This window comes from Pseudophryne corroboree, chromosome 4 (assembly GCF_028390025.1).
Source record: "Pseudophryne corroboree isolate aPseCor3 chromosome 4, aPseCor3.hap2, whole genome shotgun sequence".
Taxonomy (NCBI): Eukaryota; Metazoa; Chordata; class Amphibia; order Anura; family Myobatrachidae; genus Pseudophryne; species Pseudophryne corroboree.
The window spans coordinates 147,948,261-147,964,816 of NC_086447.1; the positions used below are offsets into that span (position 1 = coordinate 147,948,261).

The 16,556-nt window shown below is 47.1% G+C and overlaps 1 protein-coding gene and 1 pseudogene across 1 annotated transcript in view; one reads left to right on the forward strand and one right to left on the reverse strand.

Annotated features, from left to right (window-relative positions):
• The window catches only part of SNTG2 (syntrophin gamma 2), a 1,009,087-nt gene that overhangs the window by 89,447 nt on the left and 903,084 nt on the right, over positions 1 to 16,556 (reverse strand). The gene's annotated exons all lie outside the window — the stretch shown is intronic.
• Positions 10,356 to 10,474, forward strand: LOC134912469 (5S ribosomal RNA; annotated as a pseudogene).

Consider the following 16,556-nt stretch of genomic DNA (forward strand, 5'->3'; position numbering starts at 1 on the left):
ACTGTGGGGAGCAATGTATACCTGGCACTGTGGGGGGCAATGTATAGCTGGCACTGTGGGGGGCAATGTATATCTGGCACTGTGGGGGGGCAATGTATATCTGGCACTGTGGGGGGCAATGTTTATCTGGCACTGTTGTGGGCAATGTATATCTGGCACTGTTGTGGGCAATGTATATCTGGCACTGTGGGGGGCAATGTATACCTGGCACTGTGGGGGGCAATGTATATCTGGCACTGTGGGCGGCAATGTATACCTGGCACTGTGGGGGGCAATGTATATCTGGCACTGTTGTGGGCAATGTATATCTGGCACTGTGAGGGGCAATGTATATCTGGCACTGTTGTGGGCAATGTATATCTGGCACTGTTGTGGGCAATGTATATCTGGCACTGTGGGGGGCAATGTATATCTGGCACTGTGGGGGGCAATGTATATCTGGCACTGTTGTGGGCAATGTATATCTGGCACTGTGGGGGACAATGTATATCTGGCACTGTGGGGGTCATATGTGTATCTGCCTCTCCCCCATATGTGTATCACGCCCACATTTCCATTGGCCACGCCCCATATGGCATTTGGCCACGTATATCTGGCACTGTGGGGGGCAATGTATACCTGGCACTGTGGGGGGCAATGTATACCTGGCACTGTGGGGGGCAATGTATACCTGGCACTGTGGGGGGCAATGTATATCTGGCACTGTGGGGGGGCAGTGTATATCTGGCACTGTGGGGGGCAATGTATTTCTGGCACTGTTGTGGGCAATGTATATCTGGCACTGTTGTGGGCAATGTATATCTGGCACTGTGGGGGGCAATGTATACCTGGCACTGTGGGGGGCAATGTATACCTGGCACTGTGGGGGGCAATGTATACCTGGCACTGTGGGGGGCAATGTATATCTGGCACTGTTGTAGGCAATGTATATCTGGCACTGTGGGGGGCAATGTATATCTGGCACTGTTGTGGGCAATGTATATCTGGCACTGTTGTGGGCAATGCATATCTGGCACTGTGGGGGGCAATGTATATCTGGCACTGTGGGGGGCAATGTATATCTGGCACTGTCGTGGGCAATGTATATCTGGCACTGTGGGGGGCAATGTATATCTGGCACTGTGGGGGGCAATGTATATCTGGCAAAGTGGGGGCAATGTATATCTGGCACTGTGGGGCATTCGTGTATCTAGCACTGTGGGGCATTCATGTATCTGGCACTGTGGGGCATTCGTGTATCTGGCACTGTGGGGCATTCGTGTATCTAGCACTGTGGGGCATTCGTGTATCTGGCACTGTGGGGCATTCGTGTATCTGGCACTGTGGGGCATTCGTGTATCTGGCACTGTGGGGCAATGTGTATCTGGCACTGTTGGGCAACGTGTATCTGGCACTGTGGGGGTCATATGTGTATCTGCCCCTCCCCCATATGTGTATCACGCCCACATTTCCATTGGCCATGCCCCATATGGCATTTGGCCACGTATATCTGGCACTGTGGGGGGCAATGTATACCTGGCACTGTGGGGAGCAATGTATACCTGGCACTGTGGGGGGCAATGTATAGCTGGCACTGTGGGGGGCAATGTATATCTGGCACTGTGGGGGGGCAATGTATATCTGGCACTGTGGGGGGCAATGTTTATCTGGCACTGTTGTGGGCAATGTATATCTGGCACTGTTGTGGGCAATGTATATCTGGCACTGTGGGGGGCAATGTATACCTGGCACTGTGGGGGGCAATGTATATCTGGCACTGTGGGCGGCAATGTATACCTGGCACTGTGGGGGGCAATGTATATCTGGCACTGTTGTGGGCAATGTATATCTGGCACTGTGAGGGGCAATGTATATCTGGCACTGTTGTGGGCAATGTATATCTGGCACTGTTGTGGGCAATGTATATCTGGCACTGTGGGGGGCAATGTATATCTGGCACTGTGGGGGGCAATGTTTATCTGGCACTGTTGTGGGCAATGTATATCTGGCACTGTGGGGGACAATGTATATCTGGCACTGTGGGGGGCAATGTATATCTGGCACTGTGGGGGCAATGTATATCTGGCACTGTGGGGCATTCGTGTATCTAGCACTGTGGGGCATTCGTGTATCTGGCACTGTGGGGCATTTGCGTATCTGGCACTGTGGGGCATTCGTGTATCTGGCACTGTGGGGCATTTGTGTATCTGGCACTGTGGGGCATTCGTGTATCTGGCACTGTGGGGCAATGTGTATCTGGTACTGTGGGGCAACGTGTATCTGGCACTGTGGGGGTCATATGTGTATCTGCCCCTCCCCATATGTGTATCACACCCACATTTCCACTGGCCACGCCCCATTTGGCATTTGACCACGCCCATTTTTTTGACACGCGCACCTTTGCCGCGCGCACACAGTACCTGTAAGACATTTTTTCTACTTGCACCACTGAAGACAACACAGCAAAACTGCAAGGGACTTATACAGCAGCACTGGGGACATATAGCAGCAGAGGACACCACCACTGTGAGTGGTCACTGGACTGATGCTGTACAAGAGAGACACTACCCTTGGTCTGATGCAAGACAACACAGCAAAACTGCAAGGGACTTATACAGCAGCACTGGGGACATATAGCAGCAGAGGACACCAACACTGTGACTGGTTACTGGACTGACGCTGCACGAGAGAGACACTACCCCTGGTCTGATGCAAGACAACACAGCAAATCTGCAAGGGACTTATACAGCAGCCAGCAGCACTGGGGACATATAGCAGCAGAGGACACCACCACTGTGACTGGCTGGACTCAGGGCCGGTGCTAGGGTGTTCGGCACCCCCCTGCAAACGATAAATTTGCGCCCTACCATATTCCTTTGGCGCGCGCTGGGAAAAGGGGTGTGGTCTCACAAGTAAGGGGCATGGCCACACAATAGTACCCCCATTTAAAATGACGCCACAATGTAGCACAATCTTATTCATCTTATACGTAAAGCCCCACCCATAGTGGTAGCGTCCTTATATGTAATGCACCCCAGTAGTAGTAGCAGCATCCTTATACATAATGCCCCCCCAGTAGTAGTGGCGTCCTTATACCTAATGCCCCCCCAGTAGTAGTAGCGTCCTTATACATAATGCCCCCCAGTAGTAGTAATGTCCTAATACTTAGTGCACCCCCAGTAGTAGACGCGTCCTTATACGTAATGCCCCCCCAGTAGTAGTAGCGTCCTTATACGTAATGTGCCCCCAGTAGTAGTACCGTCCTTATACATAATGCCACCCCAGTAGTAGTAGCGTCCTTACATGTAATGGCCCCCCAGTAGTAGTGTCGTTATACGTAATGCCCCCCCAGTAGTAGTAGCTTCCTTATACGTAATGTGCCCCCAGTAGTAGTACCGTCCTTATACATAATGCCACCCCAGTAGTAGTAGCATCCTTACATGTAATGGCCCCCCCAGTAGTAGTGTCGTTATACGTAATGCCCCCCCTGTAGTAGTAGCGTCCTTATATGTAATGCCCCCCACAGTAGTAGTAGCGTCCTAATACGTAATGCCCCCCATTAGTAGTAGCGTCCTTACACGTAATGGCCCCCCCAGTAGTAGTAGCGTCCTTACACGTAATGGCCCCCCAGTAGTAGTAGCGTCCTTACACGTAATGGCCCTCCCAGTAGTAGTAGCGTCCTTACACGTAATGGCCCGCCCAGTGGTAGTAGCGTCCTTACATGTAATTCCCCCCCCAGTAGTAGCGTCATTATACGTAATGCCCCCCCAGTAGTAGTAGCGTCCTTATACGTAATGCCCCCCCCCAGTAGTAGTAGCATCCTTATACGTAATCCCCCCCAGTAGTAGTAGTAGTAGCATCCTTACACGTAATGGCCCCCCCAGTAGTAGTAGCGTCCTTACATGTAATGCCCCCCCAGTAGTAGCGTCGTTATACGTAATTCCCCCCCAGTAGTAGCGTCCATAAAGCGCACGCACATACACACCCACCCACCCACCATACACACCCACCCACCATACACACACACACACACACACTTATCTCTCACCCTCCACTTACCTAAGCCACTATCTCCCTCAGTACAGCAGCCTGGTCCATGTAGCTCTGCCCCCTTCTGTCCCATTTAGCCCCGCCGATTACGGTCCATGTAGCACCGCCCCCTCCTCTAATATGTACCCAGCCACTGTCACACAGGTGAGGGGAGGGGGGGAGTGGGCTATTCATGCTGCTAGCGCCGCACAGCAGCTGGCAGCAGCAGCAGCAGGGGGGACAGGACTGCGCAGCAGGGAAGGGATGCAGAGCAGGGGGAGCGCCTCTCCCTCCCAGCGCCTCCCTGCACTGCATCCCTTCTCTGAGCGGGTAGCGCCGGGCCTGGCTGGACTGATGCAGCATAAGACACTGACTACACAGGACTGAGCAGCACAAGACAGCACTAGACTCGCCACCCCACTTTCCCACCCACACAGACACTGAGGACGGAGACTGGAGTGAAAATGGCCGCGACGCGCGGCTCCTTATATGGAATCCAAATCCCGCGAAACCGACAGCGGGATGATGACGTTTTGCATCGTTCTGGTTTCCGAGTCAGGAAGGAAAACCCGAGTCTGACTCGGATCCGGGCTCGTGACATGAAGTCCGGTAGAGTTCGGATCTGTGAGAACCGAACCTGCTCATCTCTAATCAAAACCAAAGCACGAGACACCACACACATCTCTAATATAAAGCCAATTCAAAAACACGTTGGAATGCATTTTATATACAGTATTGCCTTTCTTTAGTAACATTACAGTACAAGGTAGCGAAAGACGCATTTCTTTCTCATATTGTTTTGCGAGTTTGCTTTCATGGCATACTGTTACTGTATCTACATTTTAATATTATTTTCTCACTTACAGTATCTAGCTAGTAGACTTTTTTGTTAATTGGTGGAATGATTCTACTAAATCTTCCTACTTCCTGTGGCTTAATTCTTTAGGTATAGCATTTTCACAGTCATATTTCCTTTTATTTATTTGAATTTGAGTCATAGGCTTATTTTCTATGAGATTGTCACAGCTTGTGAACTTTATACTGTAAGACTACTTTACTTATTTTTCTCTTTCTTATTACCATACTTTAGTGATTGTAATTAGAGATGAGCAAAGTTTTCAAAGGTTTTCAGCTGTATATTTTCTTCTGCTTTTAGTTTCTGTGCTTTGTTTCACCCAAATCCTTTGCTTGGTGATGTAATTATGTCATTTGGTATACAAGTTTATGTTGTTGAGGGACCTAATTCAGACCTGATCACAGCAGCAAAACTGTTCTCTAATGAACAAAACCATGTGCACTCAGGGCCGGATTAAGGGAGGGGCGAAAGGGGCGGTCATCCCAGGGCCCCCACACATTTGGGGCCCACACACCCAGGAGCGTAGTAGTCTCCCCCCTCCCGGCGGCTCAGCTGTTCATTAACAGCGCCGCCGAGGAGGTGTTCCTTGCACAGCATTTCATAGTCTCGCAGGATTTCAATGCAGCATCCCGAGAGACTATGAAATGCTGTGCAAGGAACACCTCCTCGGTGGCACTGTTAATGAACAGCTGAGCCACCGGGAGAGGGGAGACTACTACGCTCCTGGGTGTGAGGGCACTGACTCACGCATCCGCTGCTCTGCCACTTGCTGGACAGGTAGCGTATGTCTGTGTGTGTGGTGTGTGTGTGTGTAGCATGGGTGTGTGTGTGTAAGGGGGGTTCAGGGGTCTTTGTCATCTACTGTAGTGTGGGCCCCCACAACTTCATTGCCAGGGCCCCCACCAGGCTTCATCCGGCCCTGTGTGCATTGCAGGGGAGGGGGGGGGGGGGGTGCAGAAAAGAGACATGTGCTGAGAGAGTTAGATTTGGGTGGGTTATATTGTTTCTGTGCAGGGTAAATACTGGCTGCTTTATTTTTACACTGCAATTTATATTTCAGTTTAAACACACCCCACCGAATTCTCTCTCTTTGCACATGTTATATCTGCCCCACCTACAGTGCACATTGCCCCACCTGCAGTGCTGCTGTGATCAGGTCTGAATTAGGCCCAAGATGCCTTCTTCATTTCTTAATTTAATAGTGTGAGAATCCACCCGTGTATGCAGAAATAAGATGCTATTACATCATGTGGAAGCCTTTGCTGCCCATTGTTTGTTGAAAAAGTGCCCTACCTCCGTCTGGATACTACGGACGAGTATATAAGTTGGCCTACATGCCCACGACACCCCTATGACATTCCTACTAGATGGAAAACATCCATGTCTTTATAGGGTCGCATTCCAGTCACCACTCAGAAATGCCTATTTCATATACAGAGTGGTCTATCAAAAGAAAGATCAAGCTGAACGCACGAGTGAACTCCTTCCATGTACTGTACTTAAGTCTGATTTGACGTATTTCTTTGGCGCACGCACAGTATGCTGAAATTCCTGAGATGCATTGCCACTTGTGTCCAACTCAGAATTGAGGCAGAATATATCTTGTATCATATAAACTACATGATTCAACATGCATACTAGTGTATATAACACTGCTGCTAAGCATAAATACCTACCTCGCCAGGACAGCTATTCCAGCAAGAGCTGTTCCGGGGGTCAGGTGGGGGTCAGGTATTCATGCTTACGGGTAAGCTAAGAGCTGGTGTTGTGTAGAGAGGACTTGTAGGTTTATGAACCAGTTGTCCTGCTGCGTATGCACAGCAGTCAGTCAACACATGCGCAATTCTTAGGGGGACAGAGAATGATAAGAAGCCTATATTCTCCAATAGGCAATGTTGTCTATAGTAGGCATTGCCTTTCATGCAGATGCTCCAAAAAGCTTTGATTTCCAGCACATTGCAGACCCTATAGAATTTTATGGGAATGACAGTGCCAGTATTATGTAACTCCAGTACAATTGCATGACACCACTGGAGACACAAGTAAGGGTCTTCTGCCAATAACAACCACCTGTTGTTCCATTAGTGTTTTGTGCACACACCAGTACACATGGATGCCGCCAGATCTTAAACCTCAAAGCAGTAGGGGCTTATGCATTTGGCAGGAGACCACTAGACAGCACTTACTAGGTTAATTTGCAGGGCAGACTGGGCCTAGGCTTGAAGCAAATAGTACCAGCAACAGGAGGTGGAGAGACACTGTGGGAGGTAGTATAAGTAGTTACAGTGAAGCACGGTAATATTAGCTTGCAGGTGTTATAATAGGAGAGATTGTTCAAACTGTGAAAGGCAGAGGCTATTAACCTACAGTGGTTTCAAGTAGCAGTGGCAGGAGCTGGGTTCCAATCATGAGTGCAATCTCTGAGTACATGGACATGGTAGTGCAATAGCAGGAAGGTCACCAGGGTTCTGGATTCCAGAATACAGACCAGCAACTTACACAGAGGTATATGCTATAACTGGCAATGGGATGCAGGACTGACTGCCTTTTAAGAGAAATCAGGGAAGCCGGAGTGGGAAGATCCTCTAATGAAAATTTCATGCAGCTATAGTGCTGCAGGTAGACTCAGCTGCAGCTGGGACCATCGGGCAGTGTGACAGATTGATGTGGTGTCCTGGTTTACCTAGTAACAGCCGGGACCTGCTGGGAAGACGAGCCGTTTCGGCAGCTCATAACAGCCAGTAGCCAGCAACAGATTTCTTATATCGGCATATGTATCATTTTATTACATGATCCATATGTATTAGAGATGAGCGGGTTCGGTTCTCTGAGAACCGAACCCTTACCGAACATCACAATCCGAATCCGGCTCGGGACTTCCCACCAGACTCGGAAACCAGTACGAGGCAAAACGTCATCATCCCGCTGTCGGATTCTCATGGGTTTTGGATTCAATATAAGGAGCTGTGCGTCGCCACCATTTTCACTCCAGTCCTGGAGAGTGTAGCGAGAGGACGTGTCTCTCTCCTCAGTGTCTGTCTGTGCTGGAAAGTGGTGTGGCGACCTGCTCTGTCTTATGTGTGTCATTCAAGTGATGTGTTGTGCTGCATCAGTCCAGTGGTGGTGTCTTGTGCTGCATCAGTCCAGTCACAGTGGTGGTGTCCTCTGCTGCCATATGTCCACTGCTGTATAAGTCCAGTCAAGTGGTGCTGTGTTGTGCTGCATCAGTCCAGTGGTGGTGTCTTGTGCTGCATCAGTCCAGTCACAGTAGTGGTGTCCTCTGCTGCCATATGTCCAATGCTGCTGTATAAGTCCAGTCCATTGCAGTGGTGCTGTGTTGTCCTGCATCAGTCCAGTGGTGGTGTCCCTGTGCTGCTGTATAAGTCCAGTGGTACTGCTGTATAAGTCCAGTGGTACTGCTGTATAAGTCCAGTGATACCGCTGTATATGTCCAGTGGTACTGTCGTATAAGTCCAGTGATACTGCTATATATATGAAGTGATACTGCCGTATATGTCCAGTGATACTGCCGTATATGTCCAGTGGTACTGCTGTATAAGTCCAGTGGTACTGCTGTATATATCCAGTGGTACTGCCATATAAGTCCAGTGATACTGCCGTATAAATCCAGTCCAGTGGTACTGCCGTATAAGTCCAGTGATACTGCTGTATATGTCCAGTGGTACTGCCGTATAATTCCAATGATACTGCTGTAAATGTCCAGTGGTACTGCCGTATAAATCCAGTCCAGTGGTACTGCCATATATGTCCAGTAGTACTGCTGTATATGTCCAGTGGTACTGCTGTATAAATCCAGTCCAGTGGTACTGCCATATATGTCCAGTGATACTGCCATATATGTCCAGTGGTACTGTCGTATAAGTCTAGTGATACTGCCGTATATGTCCAGTGGTACTGCTGTATATGTCCAGTGGTACTGCCCTATAAATCCAGTGGTACTGCCATATAAATCCAGTCCAGTGATACTGCCATATATGTCCAGTGATACTGCTGTATATGTCCAGTGGTACTCATGTATAAATCCAGTCCAGTTGTACTGCGGTATATGTCCAGTGATACTGCCGTATATGTCCAGTGGTACTGCCGTATAATTCCAGTGATACTGCTGTATATGTCCAGTGGTACTGCCGTATAATTCCAGTGATACTGGCGTATATGTCCAGTGGTACTGCCGTATAAATCCACTGGTACTGCTGTATAATTCCAGTCCAGTGGTACTGCCGTATATGTCCAGTGATATGTCCAGTGGTACTTACGTATAAATCCAGTCCAGTGATACTGCGGTATATGTCCAGTGATACTGCCGTATATGTCCAGTGGTACTGCCGTATAATTCCAGTGATACTGCTGTATATGTCCAGTGGTACTGCCGTATAATTCCAGTGATACTGGCGTATATGTCCAGTGGTACTGCCGTATAAATCCACTGGTACTGCTGTATAATTCCAGTCCAGTGGTACTGCCATATATGTCCAGTGATACAGCCGTATATGTCCAGTGGTACTGCCGTAAAAATCCGGTCCAGTGGTACTGCCGTATAAAATCCAGTGATACTGCCGTATATGTCCAGTGGTACTGCCGTATAAATCCAGTGGTCTTGCCATATAAATCCAGTACAGTGGTACAAACTGTTTTTGTAGAGCTCGGCTGCACAAGAGTTCGCACTTCTGCTAAGCTAAAATACACTCCCCAGTGGACGGTGGCATAGCGTTTCACGGCTGCTAAAACTAGCTAGCGAGCGATCAACTCGGAATGACCCCCTTAGTACAGTGTAACATCGATACTTGGGGAAGTGGTAAAAATTGTGTTCTTAAATGATGCCCCACTTATATTAGAAAGAGTGTAAGAGAGTATTAGAGAACCAGTCACTTCTGCTTTTGCCCATCTGTTACCATCGAATGGGCAATGAGAGAGTGTTTGCACCCAGATAATCTGGTTATGAAGAAAGTAAAGTACACTTCTGCTTTCCTGGGTACGGGAATGGATTGCACTATCCCTTAATACTACAGTACCTGGGATCACTGGTGGGCATAAGTATACAACTGTAGTGTCTATTCATACAATACCAGAAGTTGCCGGTGTTCTTATACCCAGAGAAGCCCTGTATTCAGTTCTTCCTGTGTGCAAACACAAGATGGAGAGGGCAGGTCCCCGCTGTCGCTGTGTATAGTAGGTGGTGAGCCGGGGATGAGAGTCCTGTGTGGAGGTCTGCTAGGAGCAGCTGGGGAGCGATGTTCCTTGCTGACCGCGCATTGGAGAAAGGAGTCAGCCTGTCGGAGCCCTGTCAAAGAGATCCCGGAAGTGGGGTGCCAAACCGGAAGTCCTGATTTGTCAGGTCTAATACTTACCTTGCTTTTCGAGCACTCATTTCCAATACTTACCTTACTTTCTAAATACTTCTCTTAACTCCATAACACTCTCTCATCCAATTTGGGTACTCCTGCATGCAAACCAATATTCCCTACCAATTATCTACAGTCATACCGCACTGGATATACCCGATCATATTGGATCTTGGAAGCCAAGCAGTGCTGGGTTTGGTCAGTACCAGAAAGAGAGACCTTCTGGGAATACCAAGTACTGTAGTATTAAGAGATAGTGCAATCCATTCCCGTACCCAGGAAAGCACGTACTTTCTTCATAACCAGATTATCTGGGTGCAAACACTCTCTCATTGCCCATTCGATGGTAACAGATGGGCAAAAGCAGAAGTGACTGGTTCTCTAATACTCTCTTACACTCTTTCTAATATAAGTGGGGCATAATTTAATCACACAATTTTTACCAATTTCCCAAGTATGGATGCTACACTGTACTAAATGTTAACTCAACTGGTTACCCTGTAGCAGTTTGGAGCCATCAAACCTGTTTTCTGTTCCTCTCTTATGATCATGCATACAAATCTCATAAGCTGATTGAGGGAACTGAAAAATACAGATTTTCGCTCTGATAAACATTGTTTAATTGTACTCACCTTGGATACAGTAGGTGTGTACAGAAGCACTAGATCACCTAACTCAGGCATGTCCAAACTGCGGCCCTCCAGCTGTTGAGAAACTACACATCCCAGCATGGCCTGAGACAGCTTTAGCATTCTCTGACATGTTGGAATATGTAGTTTCACAACAGCTGGAGGGCCGCAGTTTGGACATGCCTGACCTAACTGATCAAGAGTGAGCAATATATTTAATAATATTTTAATATTTTCACAGAAGTTTTTTGTTATCATCTGTTTAGAATTTTTTTTACATGAATTAATAAAAGTTAAGTTTTAAATTAAATTCATATCCACTGTGTAACCTATACTTACCGCTTAATATAATATATTCTTACCATTAGATTTAAAGTGTGCCCCAGAGAGATAAAAACAGTCTTTTTGCTTCTCCGCAAACCCCCCCAAAATACTGCCATATATATGTCCATTGGCACTGCTGTATAAAACTCAGTGGTACTGCTGTATAAATCCAGTCCAGTGGTACTGCCGTATAAGTCCAGTGATACTGCCGTATATATGTCAGTGGTACTGCCGTATATAAATCCACTGGTACTGCCGTATAAATCCAGTCCAGTGGTACTGCCATATATGTCCAGTGGCACTGCCGTATATGTCCAGTGGTACTTACGTATAAATCCAATCCAGTGATACTGCCGTATAAGTCCAGTGATACTGCCCTATAAGTCCAGTGATACTGCCGTATTAATCCAGTCCAGTGGTACTGCCGTATAAGTCCAGTACAGTGGTGCTGCCACATAAGTTCAGTGGTGCTGTCCTGTGCTGTATATTGTTTACTCCAAATAAAGAGGTTATTAATATTTAATCCAAATCATTTTTACAGGGTTTGCCCTGTGTGGTGTAGAGTTACGCTCTCCTGTGCTGCATTTTTTTATATAACTCCAGAAAAATAATGGAGAACAAAAATTTGGAGGATAAAATAAGGAAATATCAATAACCACTTCCTCCTACTGCTGCCGCTGCTGTTGTTGCTGCTGGGAGTCAATTGTCATCCCAGAGGGGAAGTTGAAAGACCACTTGTACTACTTCAACTAAGCAAATGACTGTCCAACAGTCCTTTGCGAGGAAGATGAAATATGACAGCAGTCATCCGGTTGCAAAGCGGATAACTGAGGCCTTAACAGCTATGTTGGTGTTAGACGTGCGTCTGGTATCCGCCATTAGTGCAGTGAGACTGCAGTGCCACTCCTAGATGGGCCAGGTGTTTGTGCCACACACTTGTGTCACTTAGCTTAGTCATACAGCTACCTCATTGCACCTCTTTTACTTCTTTGCATGATGTGCTGTTTGGGGCCCAGTTTTTTTAAGTGCCATCCTGTCTGCCACTGCAGTTCCACTCCGAGATGGGCCAGGTGTTTGTGCCGCACATTTGTGTTGCTAAGCTTAGTCATACAGCCACCTCAGTAAAACTTTTAGGCCTAAAAACAATATTGTGAGGTGCTCAGAATAGACTGTAAATGAGTGGAAATGAATGTTATTGAGGTTAATAATACTGTAGGATCAAAATTACCCCCAAATTCTGTGATTTTAGTAGAGATGAGCGGGTTCGGTTCTCAGAGAACCGAACCCTACCAAACTTCACTACCTGTGCCCAGATCCGAGTCCGGCTTGGGTTTTCCCGCCTGACTCGGAAACCAGAATGAGGCAAAATGTCATCATCTCGCTGTCGGATTCTCGCCGGGTTTGGATACCACATAAGGAGCCGCGCATCGCCGCCACTTTCACTCCAGTCCTGTTGAGAGTAGTGAAAGAACGTGTCTCCGTTCTCAGTGTCTGTGCAGGTGGGAAAGTGGGGTGGCGATTATTGTGCTGTCTTGTGCTGCTCAGTCCAGTATAGTGTCTTAGCTGCATCTGTCAGTCCAGTGACCAGTCACAGTGGTGGTGTCCCCTGCTGCCATCTGTCCAGTGCTGCTGTATAAGTCCCTTACAGTGTTGTTGTGTTGTCCTGCATCAGACCAGTGGTAGTGTCCTGTGCATCAGTCAGTCCAGTGACCAGTCACAGTGGTGTCCTCTGCTGCCATATGTCCAGTGCTGCTGTATAATAAGTCCCTTACAGTGTCACTGTGTTGTCCTGCATCAGACCAGTGGTAGTGTCCTGTGCATCAGTCAGTCCAGTGACCAGTCACAGTGGTGGTGTCCTCTGGTGCCATATGTCCCGTGCTGCTGTATATTATAAGTCCCTTACAGTGTTGCTGTGTTGTCCTGCATCAGACCAGTGGTAGTGTCCTGTGCATCAGTCAGTCCAGTGACCAGTCACAGTGGTGGTGTCCTCTGCTGCCATATGTCCAGTGCTGCTGTATAATAAGTCCCTTACAGTGTTGCTGTGTTGTCCTGCATCAGACCAGTGGTAGTGTCTTGTACATCAGTCAATCCAGTGACCAATCACAGTGGCGGTGTCCCCTGCTGCCATATGTCCAGAAGTTGCTGGTGTTCTTATACCCTGAGAAGCCCTGTATTCAGTTCTTCCTGTGTGCAAACACAAGATGGAGAGGGCGGGTCCCCGCTGTCGCTGTGTATAGTAGGTGGTGAACCGGGGATGAGAGTCCTGTGTGGAGGTCTGCTAGGAGCAGCTGAGGAGTGATGTTCCGTGCTGACCGCACATTGGAGAGAGGAGTCTCCTGTGCCACCAATATTGTGCGTGTATTATATCTGGGCAAATTCCAGCATGTCCCATGTTGTTTGTGCCGCACACTTGTGTCGCTTAGATTAGTTATACAGCTTCTTCATTGCACCTATTTTTCTTCTTTGCATGATGTGCTGTTTGGGGCCTAGTTTTTTTAAGTGCCATCCTGTCTGCAACTGCAATGCCACTCCTAGTTGGGCCAGGTGTTTGTGTCACACACTTGTGTCGCTTAGCTTATTCACACAGCTACCTCATTGCACCTCTTTTACTTCTTTGCATGATGTACTGTTTGGGGCCTAGTTTTTTTAAGTGCCCTCCTGTCTGCCACTGCAGTGCCACTCCTAGATGGGCCAGGTGTTTGTGCCGCACACTTGTGTTGCTAAGCTTAGTCATACAGCGACCTCAGTGCAACCTTTTGGCCTAAAAACAATGGGTGGTTTTGGCAAAACCTATCCAGAGCCAAAACACGAGCGGGGATCCAGGTCCAAAACCAAAACACAAAACACGAAAAGTGCCCGCCGCACATCTCTAATATGTATTGCAGTAAACCTCTGAAAACGACAGTTGTCATAGGTTTTACATCATTTGTTTGAGTGCTACATCCCCCCCCCCCAGCGCCATAACTACTATATTCAAAGTTCCATTATTAATAGCTGACTGTATGTATGCGCATTGATATCGGTAAGTAAAAGCACTGTTTTGCTTCTTATTTCTTTATAAAGCTAAAAAGAACAAGGGAACTGTCACTGGTAAATCTGTCCATATTTTGGACAGATTTACTAGCAGTATTGGGAAGCCCCAATATCAATTGTGTTTCACTGATCGTCAGTTACTTTATTGAAAGAGGCAGCTTACAAGGAGGAAAAAAACCTCCCCAAAACTTCCCTTGAGCTAAAGTAGTGTCTTTGTAGATATTATTCAAACACCTAAAAGTTTGGCATTTCAATCAGTAATAATGCTTGTAGATATGTAGCATCCTCTTTATCACACTGTAATACAGAGCTTTATGTAGGTACAGTAGAAAATTTTTTGCAAACTCTGAGGACATTGCACCAAATGTAATAGCCTATGAATTGCAGGCACTGGTATGATTTTGCCGAGAATGCCACTAGATTTAAAGAAGCAATTAGTTTTAAGGCAAAATCAAGTTGGTTTTGACTTTAAATTAATTGTAGCTTTACATCTAGAGGCCATTTAGACTTGAGTACCAATGATGCCTTGCTGATGTACACTAATAATTACCATAAACCCCATGTGTTGCTCACGTAATTACTTTCATTGCACATACTGTAGTTTATTTCACACTTAACAAGACTGAATGCACATTATCAATGGTACGGAAGTTCAGGGCCCATTTTAACAGATCACATCACTCATAAAAATGCTTTCACTGGATCACATTATGAGGTGTAACAATATGCTTCATCGCTTCTGCTACAGCAATGTCAAAGAAACATTAATAATGATGCTACAGATGTGTCCACTCACATCTAGGTTCCCTGCATGTTAAACAGCCCTTCTAGTCATGACATACGGTTATCACCCTTGGTAGCAATAAGCGTCTTTTCGTGCAACCTTTTCCATTAAAATGCATCTTAATCGCATAACAATCCTAATAAGATGCATTTTTGGCACAAAAAGATGCCCAACGCAAATGTAGTTGCACGGGACCTGTCAGCTCACTCACGCCAGGCATCTCACCAGGCTGCGTGACTTATTGAGGTAAGATGTATGAGGACACTTCTGTATGTTACATTTTTAAAATTTTTGGGAAATTTATTTTACCATCCAAAGGTAATGGCAATTGATGGCGTACATTTGTTAACTAATACCCCCCCCCCTCCCTTGCATAGGGGTGTGCATGGAGGGTTGGCCTTGTGTGCACAGTCACTTCGATTCTGGGCACCATCCACAAGCCATGTCCGCAGCTGCTCCACTGATAAATAAGGCCCAGTGATGGATTTTCCTCAAGACGGTACAGACAGGAGCCTCAGGGGCCCACCTTCCTCCTGCCACAGTATGCAATGTGCAAGCTACCGGAGCTTTAAGGGTTAATGGGGCCTGGCAGCTACAAACAGAGAATCAGGGCACAGCACACTGCAATCTGCACTCCAGTGCACTACTGGGTAATAAATCCCAGGAGACTTTGCAAAGGGTGCTGAGCTCTGATTGGAGGAGCCCATCACATGCTCCTCTGACCTGTAGAGATGGTCAGAAGCAGATGCAGCCTCATGGGGTTCATCACTCCGCAGCACAATACAAAACACCCACTAAAGTTACTACCGCACCCCCACACTGCAGGCGTAGTAGCTCGCACACACTGTGAGCAGGTGGTGTGAGGAGAAGCTGAGGAACAGCTACAGGCCAGTGCCAGGAATTCCTCAGACTAATACCTGCTCATCGCTCATCAGGTCCCCTGTCTGCGGCTACTGAAGCAGTCAAGAAGATCTGCCTGCCAGCGGCTCACACTGGTCAATGGACTGGAGGTACACAGGGAATAGACAGGAATAGAGCTTATAAAGAGCACTGGTCCGCTCCTAGGCATGAGCAGCATAAGCCATGACCTGTTGTGGACAGCACTACCGACCAGGAATGAGGACAGAGAAGATCTTCACCGCCATGAGGATGCTGAGTTGAGAGATAGGTAATGACAAAGAAGCGGCTGATGCTTGTGATAAAAAAAGGTTATATAAATAATGAACACTTTAGTATTCTCAATTATGTAACTATTGTATATTGGTAGCTTGTTATTCCCTTTTACAGCTTAAAATAGCAAACTTTCATATACAGTAGTTTGCTATTTTAAACTCTAATAACAAGCAACCAATCTAATTATATAATTGAGAATATTAAAGTGGTTATCAGTAGAGTCTGACTCATTGTCGGCTACCTTATGCACCTGGGATGTTGTATATTTTCTCTCGGGAACTTTGGATACTTGCAAGCGGTTTGGTGTTTTCCCCGACTGGCACACCCTTTCAATACGGCCTCTTTTCTTACATTTTCTACACACTTTGGGCCAAATGTAATAGAGT